The sequence below is a fragment of the Mobula birostris genome, chromosome 6, assembly GCF_030028105.1.
Source record: "Mobula birostris isolate sMobBir1 chromosome 6, sMobBir1.hap1, whole genome shotgun sequence".
Classification (NCBI taxonomy): Eukaryota; Metazoa; Chordata; class Chondrichthyes; order Myliobatiformes; family Myliobatidae; genus Mobula; species Mobula birostris.
The window spans coordinates 32,415,434-32,428,192 of record NC_092375.1 but is presented as its reverse complement, the minus strand read 5'-3'; the positions used below and the strand labels follow the sequence as shown (position 1 = coordinate 32,428,192).

General features: G+C 40.5%; 2 protein-coding genes across 14 annotated transcripts in view; one reads left to right on the top strand and one right to left on the bottom strand.

The window, feature by feature from the left end:
* Positions 1–12,759, bottom strand: part of cmss1 (cms1 ribosomal small subunit homolog) — a 291,722-nt gene that overhangs the window by 255,140 nt on the left and 23,823 nt on the right. The window contains exon 1 of one of the 13 annotated variants that reach the window (XM_072260139.1): positions 12,282–12,302. The exons of 11 other annotated variants lie outside the window; for them this stretch is intronic. The gene's annotated coding sequence lies outside the window, so the exon portion shown is untranslated. Of the gene's footprint in view, positions 1–7,674; positions 7,694–12,281; positions 12,303–12,759 lie in introns of those variants that run through there. One more of the 13 variants, XM_072260138.1, reaches the window with a different exon arrangement.
* LOC140198910 (filamin A-interacting protein 1-like) overlaps positions 1–12,759 on the top strand; it is a 29,158-nt gene that overhangs the window by 6,464 nt on the left and 9,935 nt on the right. The window lies entirely within an intron of this gene.

Below are 12,759 nucleotides of genomic sequence, written 5' to 3'. Positions count from 1 at the left end.
CAGAAAGCCCATTTTTTGTATGGAGAGGGATAACTGTATTTCTTAAAATTTTTGTTTCAAGAAATATTACTAGGTGCTTTATTTATTCATTTTAAAAGAAAACATCCTTGTTTGACTGAATTTTTTAAATTACTTTTTGATACCTATGCATTCAGTTTCCATTATACCTATGAAATTTGGCTACACTGGGCATGTGGCCTTGTCAGTTCAATTTTTACCTATCAAGTTGTGGGAGTAGCTTATTCCAGCCTAACAGTGCCAGTATACTTAACCTGGACCTCACCACATTGGATTTGGATGGTTCAACAAACGTTTTGCAGTTTCCACCATGGACTTACAAAAAAGAATATACAGGTAGCTTGACATCTAATCTTCTTCTTCTTCATCATCATCGTGTGCCTTGCGCGTTACATGCTTGGGCGATCATGGCTCTCCACATTGAACCATCCCATGCAGTGTCAATGATATCTCACACACTTAGATCTGTTAGTTCTTTCACAGTGTCTATATATTTTCTTCCTTGCCTTCCTCTACCGCGTTTCCCAGGCATACGGCCTTGTAATGTAAGGCATTCTATTTCTCCCTTTCTGATGACATGGCCCAGGAATTTAAGTTTCCTTTCATTTAATGTTCTCATTAAAGATCTTTTTGTATGGGCATGTTGGAGTACTGTCTCATTAGTTACCCTATCTCTACATGATATTTGTAGCATTCTTCTAAGAAACCACATTTCTGTTGCTTCTAAGTTTCTTTGGAGTTCTGGCGTTATAGTCCATGTGACATCTAGTAATTGTGTTTAATACATTTGCATAAGGCAGTCATGAGTGCATAATGTTGTGTTTTGCAATCTGGTATCTATCCCAGAAAAACACTACCGTGGCTGTGTTTTTTTAAGATCACTTTATCTTCGATCTCTGTGCCTCATATTCATTCGATGTTGCTAAAGATGAAAATCAATTCAACAATTGACAAATATATTTATAGTTGTAAAACCAAGAAAATGAACAATCGTCTTCAACTTGGTACGATAATTTTACCAATCAGCAAGATTGCAAAATAAATAAATAGACTACTTGCATGGGCAAATCAATTCTCAGAGTGCTTGTCAGCGGGAGGACACAGAAATACCAGCTAATCAAGACATACAGTACATGTATGAAAGACTGGACTTCACTTGACCAAAAGATAGTGTAGGTTGATTTAATGAAGGGAAGAAACATAGCAAACGAAAACAGACTAATTTGTCCAAATTGAGCAGATGCCAAGATTAAGAGATTTTAATTATGACTGAGGCAAAGAACATAAAAGCATTTAAAAATGCTATATACATAATTGGTGTTAAACAGATAAGAAATGGGAGGTTAACTGGCCTCTGTAAACTAACCTTTGCATCCAGTTTAGTGATAAAACCCTGGGGGTATTGACAAGAATGCAAGGAGAATAGAATATGATTAGTGAAATGTGTGCATGATATCTGGCACTAAAGACCCAGTTCTGTGCACTCTGAATAAAAGAATGACTACAATCAAGACTACAGTTTACATGGAGCCAAACACCAATGTGGCCTACTTTTATGCTGCAATTTTATATACTGTACTTTGAAATGACAGGTTCAAAGTTACTCGAGATAATAAAGGACTGGCAGAGGTGTTGACTTTTGTGTAAGACACCACACCAATCTTCATTCAGTTCAGCAGGACAAGAAATCCCAGTTGATACCTACGCCATCAACATTTGTTTCTGCTCGCTACTACACTGAACTTGTATATGCATACCTCAACTCAGTTTTATCCCCCCTGCTTCAGTTCCTTCCTAACTACATCCGTGACACTTCACACGCTCTTGATTTTTTCAATGATTTCAAGTTCCCTGGCCCTGATCATCTTACTTTCACTATGGATATCCAGTCCCAATGCACCTCCATCTCCTACCAGGAAGGCCTCAAAGCTCTCCATTTCTTTCTGGACAACAGACCCAATCAGTTCCCCTCCAGCACCACTCTCCTCCATCTAGTGGAACTTGCCCTCTCTCTCAATTTCTCCTTCAGCTCCTCCCACTTCCTTCAAACAAAAGGTGTAGCCACGGGCACTCGCATGGGTCCCAGCTATGCCTGCCTTTATGTCTACATAGAACAGTCTACGTTCCAAACCTACATAGGTATCACTCCCCAAGTTTTCGTACACCACATCAACAACTGCAATGGTGCTGCTTCCTGCACCCAAGTGGAACTCATCGACTTCATCAACTTTACCTTCAACTTCCACCCTGCTCTCAAATTTACCTGGGTCCATTTCCGACACCTCCCTCCTCTTTCTAGATCTTTCTGTCTGCATCACTGGAGACAGCTTATCCACTGAGGCCTAATATAAACCCATGGACTCTCACAGCTACCTGGACTATACCTCTTCCCACCCTGTTACTTGTAAGAATGCCACTCCCTTCTCTCACTTCCTGCCTCCACCACATACACTCTCAGGATGAGGCTTTTCATTCCAGAACTAAGGAGATGTCCTCCTTCTTCGAAGAAAGGGGCTTCCCTTCCTCCACCATCAATGCTGCCCTTAACAGCTTCTCTTCCGTTTTGCACACATCTGCCCTCATCCCATCCTCCCACGACCCCACCAGGGATAGGGTTCTTCTTGTCCTCACCTACCATCCCACCAACCTCCACGTCCAACACATAATTCTCCATAGCTTCTGCCATCTCAAACGGGATCCTACCACCAAGAACATCCTTCCCTCCCCCCAACTTTCTGCATTCACTCCCTATGCCACTTCCGTGACCGTTCATCCCTCCCACTCATCTCCCTCCCGGCACTTATCTTTGCAAGCCAAACAAATGCCACACCTGTCCTACATCTCCTCCCTTACAATCCTTCCAGGTGAGGCGACACTTCACCTGTGAGTATGTTGGGGTCACCTACTGTACCCGGTGCTCTCAGTATAGCTTCCTGTATATCGGTGAGAACCAACGTAGATTGGGAGGTGCTTCACTGAGCACCTATGGCTCTGTCCACCAGAAAAAGCAGGATCTCCCAGTGGCGACCCATTTTAATTCCACTTCCCATTCCAACATGCCAGTCCATGGCCTCCACTACTGTCACAATGAAGCCACAATCAGGAGCAAAACCTAATATTCTGTCTGGGAAGCTTCCAACCTGATGGCATGAACATTGATTTCTCGAACTTCCAGTAATGCCCCCTCACCCCATTCACCATTCCTATTTACCTCTCTCACCTTATTTCCTTACCTGCCCACCACCTCCCTCTGGTACTCCTAGCTTTTTTCTTTCTTCCATGCACTTCTGTCCTCTCCTATCAGATTCCCCCGCTCAACGCTATATCTCTTTCAGCAATCAGCTTCCCAGCTCTTCACCCTCCCCCCTTCCCAGCTCTTTACCCGTCACCTTGTATTTCTTCCTTCCTTCCCCCACCTCTTACCCTGACTCCTCATCTTTTTTCTCTCCAGTTCTGATGAAGGGTCCTGACCCGAAATGTTGACTGCACTGTTTTCCATAGATGCTGCCTGACCTTCAGAGATTCCCCGCATTTTGTGTGTGTGTGTTGCTCAGATAGGTTAGCTTGTCATTTACTTCGTTCTGTCTGTTGAATCTTGCTGTGCTAGTCCATAAAAACAATCCTTCAAGGTAATTCACCTGTGAGAAAAACGTTGAAAAGAGTGACACGATACTGTATCAGTTAGCGCAACTCTATTACAGCTTGGGGTGGAATTCAATCCTGGCGTTCTCTATTCTCAGTAAGTCCTCCCTGTGGAATGCATGGGTTTTCTCCAGGTCCTCCAGGTTCCTCCCACAACCCAAAGATGGGCCCGGTAGGTGAACTCGTCATTGTAACTTCCCAGGGTGAAATCGGGGTTGTCAGCGGTTGCTGGGTGTATGGCTCGAAGGGCCAGAAGGGCCTTTTCCATGCCATATCTCTAAATAAATAAATGAATCTCACTAAATTATGTGAAATACAGCCATTTGTGTGCTTACTATAACCTCTACTATAAACACAGGTGCACAATGTGAAAATGTAACCCTGAAAAACCCACGCAAAAAAGCTACAATGCTGTAGAGACTTGTTTCCTAACAAATACCTGAGAACCAAATGCATAATATGAACAGAAATATTTATCTGCACTACAAAGCATTACTGAGGATATGCTATCAACTGATCAAACCATGCTATCATTGAAGCTTGGCTGCTGATTATATTTGTTCAACTGCAGCCCATTTTTGTGCTTCAGAGCACAGACATTCTAACGAGGACAACACTTAACATACTGCAGATTCCAGTTAATTGAGTTAAACAGGGCAGCATCTTATTTGGGATAACTCTTAAAAGAACAAAATCTGATCGAGATAATAGCTGGGATTGCCTTCATTTATATGGGACGTTATGCTGCTTAACTGAAATAGGAGACTGTTGCCAAACAGTTTCTAACTAGCATCAGTTGCGTGCACTTGTGTGGCTGTTAGACACTACACTATGCAGTTTTTAAATAGCTTCAGTTGTGTGTGCTTGTGTTCAAAAAGTAGTGATTTTTGTCACTAACAGTTGCCAAGAAATAAGCAATAAGACAATTCAGAACTGCTTTGCTCACTGTGGTTTCAAGCATCAGGCTTGGAGATGGAGATGGCAAGAGGTAATGACCAGGAGTGAAAATGAAATGATTTCACAACATCAACAAGCTAGAAACTACAAAGAATTTGAAGACATCTACAATCATCTTGAATTTTATTATGGAAATGAAGATTATGAGGATGTAATCATAAAAAGCATTGGACAAAGACACTAGATGTCTGATTTTGTATAACTGATTTCAATAGAACATGGCAGACGAATTCCCCCGTCTATAACTATTAGGAACTAATACACAGTTTTATAGTACTGTAGTGGTATTTGGGAATGTTCCAATTTGTCCTGTATTTCATTTCAAAACATAATTCGTTACTCATTTAACTATTTCCATAAAAAATCAACTAATTGGGGCAGCTGTTTAATTGGGCCAAAATGTACTGGTCCCAGTATGTCCTAATTAACTGGAATCCATTATATATACATTTTTATGTTACCATATTATTATTCTGTTTTTTTTCACTTTTTATGACCAAAATAGCATCTTGTAAAAACATCTCATTGCAGAACCCTTAAGTCTGCTGCATCTCCAAATTTAACAGTGAAATCTAGCAGAAAAAATACAAAGTCAAATTAAAGAAAACATGATAACAATATAGAACATAGAATACAATAGCACAGTACCTTAATTACTAAATCATTAGATTACTTCAAAATCAAAAAAAAGTCAGTTTTTGCATCTTCCCAGCAGTCAGTGCTAGTGTATTATGTGCAAGGAGGAGGATCAACTGGTCAATGAATAGTTTTTAAATTGATTCAAACTCATCTTTCTGACTGATTTTACATAATGAGGTATTCTGTAACCCAGTAGTCCCCAAGGAAACAATATGATTTGGCGATATGAAACGATATGAGTCAGCTGCACCTTTCCTCATTCCCTGTCATGCATCGTTGAACTTGAACACCCCCCCCCCCCCACAGTCAGCCGGTCCGCAAGAATACTGTCAATTTTAAACCGGTCTGCAGTGCGAAAAAGGTTGGGGACCCCTGCTGTCACCCATAGAAAGCAGATCATATGATGTAATATATCTTAGAGCCATAAGGATCTGAAATATCCAAGGTTAAAATCTCCCTATACCACAGTCACCATTGTTCCTCATAGCGAAGATAGAAGGGATAAAATCAGTTACAGATCCAATTCTCAATTTCCATTCTTTTCCCCCAGTGAAAATCTATCTTTGGAGATCATGATCATCATGAAGAACAACTATTGGGCAAAGAATCCTAGAGCTGCCCCCATCTATTAATTTTACCGCAAATCTCTTTTAGAAGATGTGAAATTTTGAACTAGAAATGTGAATTATGGAACTACCACACAAGAATATGGCAACTTTGATGAAGTCTCATGAACTGAAATACCGTTCCAACTATAAGATCAGGATTCAACATATACCTATATTTCCATTTGGTAGCAATCTTGTAGTCACAGTTAAAATCTCTCAATCTTGACATCTGCTCAATTTGGACAATTAATTTGTTCTTATTTACTGTTTCTTCCCTTCATAAAATCAACCTATACTGTCTTCTGGCCAAGCAAAGTCCAGTCTTTCATACATGTACTGTACGTCTTTATTAAGTGGTACTTGTGGGTCCTCTTGCTAACAAAATTGATTTGCCCATCCAAGCAGTCTATTTATAGTTTGCAGTCTTACTGATCAGTAAAATTATCATACCATGTTGAAAATGATTGTACATTTTCTTGGTTTTATAACTATAAACATATTTGTCAGTTGTTTAATTGACAGGTATCCTTAGCAACATAGACTGACTACGAGGCACAGGGATCCAAGGTAAAGTGATCTTAAAAAAACAGTCTTGGTAGCGTTATTTTGGGACAGATGCCAAAAGGGGCACATTGTATTGAGGAGGAGTCAGCAGAGGGACTTAGGAGGATGGGAAAAGAAGTGGCTGATAGAGAATAGCATAGGAAAGTATATGGTGATGTGCTTTGATAGAAGGGATAAAGGCATAGAGTATTTTATAACCAGGGAGAAAATACAGTAATCAAAAGTGCAAGATTTCCTAAAGGTTACGTACAAGTTGAGTCCATAAGACTAAGGAGCAGAATTGGGCCATTCAGCCTGTCAAGTCTGCCCCACCATTCCATTGTGGCTGATTTATTGGACAGCACTCTTTTCTGAGGCTATGCCCTCTGGTCCTAGGCTTACCTGCTATAGGAAACATCCTCTTCACATTCACTATATCCAGGCCTTTCAATATTTGACAGTTTTCAATAAGATCCCCCCCCTCATTCTTCTAAATCCCAGTGAGTACAGGCCCAGAGACATCAAACCCCTCCTCACCTGTTATATCTGACATTCCTGGTATTATTCTCATGAACCTCCTCTGGACTTTGTCCAATGCTAGCACATCCTTTCTTAGTTAAGGGGCCCAAGTCTGTTCACAATATTCCAAGTGTGGTCTGACCAAAGCCTTCCAGAGCATTACATCCTTGCTCTTATATCCTAGTTCTCCCAAAATGAATGCTAACCTTTCAGTTCTTTCAGTTAGTCCTGACGAAGGGTCTTGGCCTGAAACGTCGACTGTACCTCTTCCTAGAGATGCTGCCTGGCCTGCTGCATTCACCAGCAACTTTGATGAGTGTTGCTTGAAATTCCAGTATCTGCAGATTTTTTCGTGTTTGCTAATTTTTCATTTGCCTTCCTTACGACCGACTTGACCTGCAAGTTACATAAGGATTCCCAAGACACTTTGCACATCTGATATTTTAATTTTCTCACTGCTTAGAAAATAATCTATGCCTTTATTCCTTCTATCAAAGTGCATGACCGTACACTTCCTTACACTATATTCCATCTGCTACTTCTTTGCCCATTCTCCCAAACTGCTTCTGCGGACTCCTTGGTTCCTCAACACTACCTGCCTGTCCACCTGTCTTTGTATCATCCGCAAACTTGGTCACAAAGCCATCAATTCCGTCATCCAGCAAATGTAAAGTTCGCATTCATTTCAAGATGACTGGAATACAAAAGGAAGGATGAGGCTTTATAAAAGTCATTGATCAGACTGTACCTGGGGTTTTGTAAACAGCTTTCGGCCCCTTATCTAAGAAAGAATATCCACACAAAATGCTGGTGGAACGCAGCAGGCCAGACAGCATCCATAGGAAGAAGCACAGTTTCAGGCCGAGACCCTTCGTCATGCTGCCAGTGGAGAGGGTCCAGAGGAAGTTCATGAAAATTATTCTGGGAATCAAAGAGTTAACATATGAGAAGTGTTTGATGGCCCTCGGCCTGTAGTTTTTCTGGAGTTTGGAGAACGAGGGTGGGGTGGGGTGTGCGTGTGTGGAAATCACACTGAAACCTATCAAATATTGAAAGGTCTAGACAGAGTAGAAGTGGAAAAAGTAATTCCTATAGTGGGGAAGTCTGGGGCCAGAAGTACAGCCTCAGAATAGAAGGACGTCCCTTTAGAACAGAGATGAGGACTCAATTATTTAGACAAAGCGTAATGAATCCGTGGCATTCATTATCACATACAGCTGTTGAAGACAAGTCATTGGGTGTATTTAAAGCAAGGTTCTTAGCTAGTAAAGCCATCAAAGGCTATGTGGAGAAGGTAGTAGAACGGGGTTAAAAGGAGTAATAAATCAGACATGACCAAATAGCAGGGTTGACTCGATGGGCTGAATGGCCTAATTCTGCTCCTATGTCTTATGCTCTTACTGTCTTAAACATATAATGTCAGGGAAGGTTCTATGCAGCAGTAAACATATTTCACGGAGCTTTTATATTTCACTATTTCAAGATCTTACACAGATTTAACAAAAGTAGTCCATAAAGAGCACTAACAACAGTGTTAAAGAAACATATAAAACGTGATATTTCTATGTCTACAACTTAAACAATTATTATTTCAGTTATTCAGGAAAGCTAAAATAACAGACAGAGGATGTTATTCAAGTATGTTAAGCTTTCAACAACTAACACAGCCAAAAGTAATTTCCAAGGGAGCATTTTATTTCACAAAAAGTACCAGTTTTCAATGAGACTGGAAACTTCTGATTCATTTTTAAATCTGCCAACTTCAAATTCAATTGAGCCAATTGCCACCCAATGAGTCTCCTCTTGATCTTCAACAAAGTGATGGAAAGCATTCCTCAGAACAGCACCGTTCCTTCCATCACAAGGTCATAATGGGGAATTTCATCACTCAAAGGGAGGTGAGAGTGTGGAACAAGCTGCCAGCCGAAGTGGTGGATGCGGGTTCACTTAAGAGAAATTTAGATAAGTATATGGATGGGAGGGGTGTGGAGAGCTATGAGCCCTGTGCAGGCTGACAGGACTAGGCAGATTAACAGTTTGGCGTGGACGAGATGGGCCAAAGAGCCTGTGACTGTACTGTAATGACTCCATGACAAAGCTGCCGATCCACCCACCCACCAATTCCCTTCATCAACAACACATTGTTACTACAGTGTGTTATTGTTCCTTTCTGTGCCTTGTGGCACATCAGATGGCAACCATGCCATTTCTTTAGCATTGGTCTGTTTTTTACAAGGCCAAGATGCTAGCGTGACACTCTGAGGAGCTAAGAGGAAACAACGGGGGGAATGGAAATTTTAAAGTCCTATCAGAGTCAGCACAGTGTAAAGTGTCATGTCACCAATTTCTCACATAGTATAATCCAGCTGTGGTTGCTTTAAAAAGGATTTTATTTATCTACTTTACTTATTTAATATGACACAGGTCCATGCTATTCCTAACAGAACAATCCCACTTGCCCCACTCCCTCCTATTTCACTGAAGCCCTAAAACTTAGTCTCTCACACATGCCCATCAATGCCCCTTTAACTCTTGCAACAAGGAAGGGTGATTTGTAGTAACAAATTAACCTCCCTACCACCTTTCGCATGTGGGAAGAAACCCAAGCACCTGGGAGGAAATCTGGAGCCAAAATTGGGCCAGAAAGCTGTGAGGCAACAGCACCTGGTAACACATTCCTGTGTCATCCGCAATTCAATCAGATCATGACTAGTCTACTCTCACCTTCCTTTATAGACTTGCCTAACAAAATGCTGAAAAGTTGTATAAACTTTCAAATGCTCAAAATCTACGAAGCATGCTCCAACTTTTGCACCATCTTCCAAACTTACAAATTTTATTCCTGACAGTCGAGTTCTAATTTTAAGAGTATGCTTTCATGTTCCAGATTACCCCATGAGAGGAAATAGTTGCTCTGCATCTACCCTGTTAAATCTCTATAATCATTTTAAATATCTGATTAGATCTCCATGAACCTTGAAACTCTCAAGTATACATGCTAAGTTTATGAAACCAATGCTTAACTGTTAAAAACCTGGTTTAATTTTGGTTAATCTTCAGTTTTATGGAACAGATCATAAAAGTATGCAGATTAAAAGATCATTTTTCATAAGATTATGGACTAAATGAAATTTACATAGCGGTTGCCAACATTTCTGTCTCTTTCCTTTAAATTACTCTCCTCATCAAATGGGAATACAAAACATTTGTCAGCACACATGCACAATACATCATCATTATCCTTCTCTCTGTTTCACTTACTAATACAATAATATTACAGGTGACCCTCACATTACAGCAGTTTGGGTAATGGATATTCGCCCTCAAGAAATCCACTACCACTAAAAAATATGGAACTCATAATAAACTTTGCTCTTATGAAATTTATGTGAACAAGAAAATAAATACTCTATGTACACATACATACATACACACACACACAGTGGCATGCAAAAGTTTGGGCACCCCTAGTCAAAGTTTCTGTTACTGTGAATAGCTATGCGAGTAGAAGATGAACTGATTTCCAAAAGGCATAAGGTTAAAGATGACACATTTCTTTAATATTTTAAGCAAGAAAAATTTTTTATTTCCATCTTTTACAGTTTCAAAATAACAAAAAAGGAAAAGGGCCCGAAGCAAAAGTTAGGGCACCCTGCATGGTTAGTACTTAGTAACACCCCCTTTGGCAAGTATCACAGCTTGTAAACACTTTCTGTGACCAGCTAAGGGTCTTTCAATTCTTGTTTGGGGGATTTTCGCCCATTCTTCCTTGCAAAAGGCTTCTGGTTCTGAGAGATTCTTGGGCCATCTTACATGCACTGCTCTTTTGAGGTCTATCCACAGATTCTCAATGATGGGGAATGTGAGGGCCATGGCAAAACCCTCAGCTTGCACCTCTTGAGGTAGTCCACTGTGGATTTTGAGGTGTGTTTAGGATCATTATCCTGTTGTAGAAGCCATCTTCTTTTCATCTTCGGCTTTTTTTTTTTTACAGACGGTGTGATGTTTGCTTCCAGAATTTGCTGGTATTTAATTGAATTTATTCTTCCCTCTACCAGTAAATGTTCCCCATGCCAGTGGCTGCAACACAAGCCCAAAGCATGGTCGATCCACTGCCGTGCTTAACAGTTGGAGAGGGGTTCTTTTCGTGAAATTCTGCACCCTTTTTTTCTCCAAACATACCTTTGCTCATTGCAGCCAAAAAGTTCTATTCAAAAGGTTCAAAGGAACATCTAAACAAGCCTGATGCATTTTGGAGACAAGTCCTGTGGACTGATGAAGTTAAAATAGAACTTTCTGGCCGCACACACATACACACACATATACACACACACACACACACACATGCTGATAGTGTGGCTTTGCATTACACAACATGTAAGAAAATGTAAGACTATTTTCTTGGAACACACCCATCCTCTGTAGCGCAGAGGTCACCTGTATCTTCATGACACCATATACGTTTACTGGATCAAAAGCAAATTAATTTGGGAGGAATTTGTGACAGTAACGCAATATTACAGGTGCTAAGACAATATGACTTAGGTCCCAGAAGGTTGATTTGCAGGTTGTCTGTGGTGAAGAAGACATATGCAATGTTGCCACTTATTTCAAGGAGAATAGAATATAAAAGCAAAGAGATAATGCTGAGGCTTTATAAGACACTAGTCAGGCCGCACTTGGCATATTGTCAACAGTTTCGGGCCCCATATCTCAAGAAAGGATGTGATATCATCGGACAGAGTCCCGAGGACATTCATGAGGATGATTCCGGGAATAGAGGGGTTAATATATAAGGAATGTTTGGTAGCTTTGGCCGTGTACTCACTGGGATTTAGAAGAATGTGGGGGGGGGGGGGAGGGGGATCTTATTAAAATCTACCGAATGGTGAAAAGGTTAGGTAGGGTGGATGTGGAGAGGATGTTTCCTATGGTGGGGGTATCAAGAATTTGAGGATACATCCTCAAAATTAGAGGCGACCTTTTAGAACAGGGGTAAGGAGGAACTTTTTTTATCCAGAACATCGTGAATCTGTGGAATGCTCTGCCACAGACTACGGTGGAGGTTAAGTCCATGCATATATTTAAGGTGGATGTGGATAGTTTCCTGATTGGTCAGGATATCAAAGGATATTGCAAGAAGGCAGGTGTATGGGGTTGAGTGGGATCCAGGATCAGCCATGATGGAATGGCAGAGCAGACTCGACGGGCTGAATAGCCTAACTCTGCTCCTATGCCTTATGGTTAGGTATCTTTGCAAATATAGCAAAATCACATTAATTAGCCTTGCAAAACAGTATCAAGAGATGCAATTAAAAAAAAAGTTGTTGTAGATAGTTAGACAATTACTCTTACCTCAATGGTTGGGTGGTGATTTATGAAATTTGTAAACGCGAATTTCCATAACCCAACCGCCATATCACAGGGGTCACCTGTAAATAGCCTCCTGAATCCAAATAATTCAAGATTGTTTAATATCATTTCCAGTACACAAGTATAAAGGAATACAAAATTATTGTTACTCTGGAACTGTTGCAGCACAAAAACAATAAGATAAAAAACACAATAATAAAAAATATATAAATACATAAGATAGCTCGATCACAAAAAAAGAGAAAATCTGCAGATGTCATAACTCCTAGCAACACTCTCAAAATACTGGAGGAACTAAACAGGCCAGGCAGCATTTATGGAAAAGAGTACAATCAATATTTCCGGTCGAGACGTCAACTGTACTCTTTTCTATAGATGCCACCTGGCCTGCTGAGATCCCCCCCGCATTTTGAGTGTGTTGCTTACATAAGATAGCTTATGTACATAGATTGACTTCATG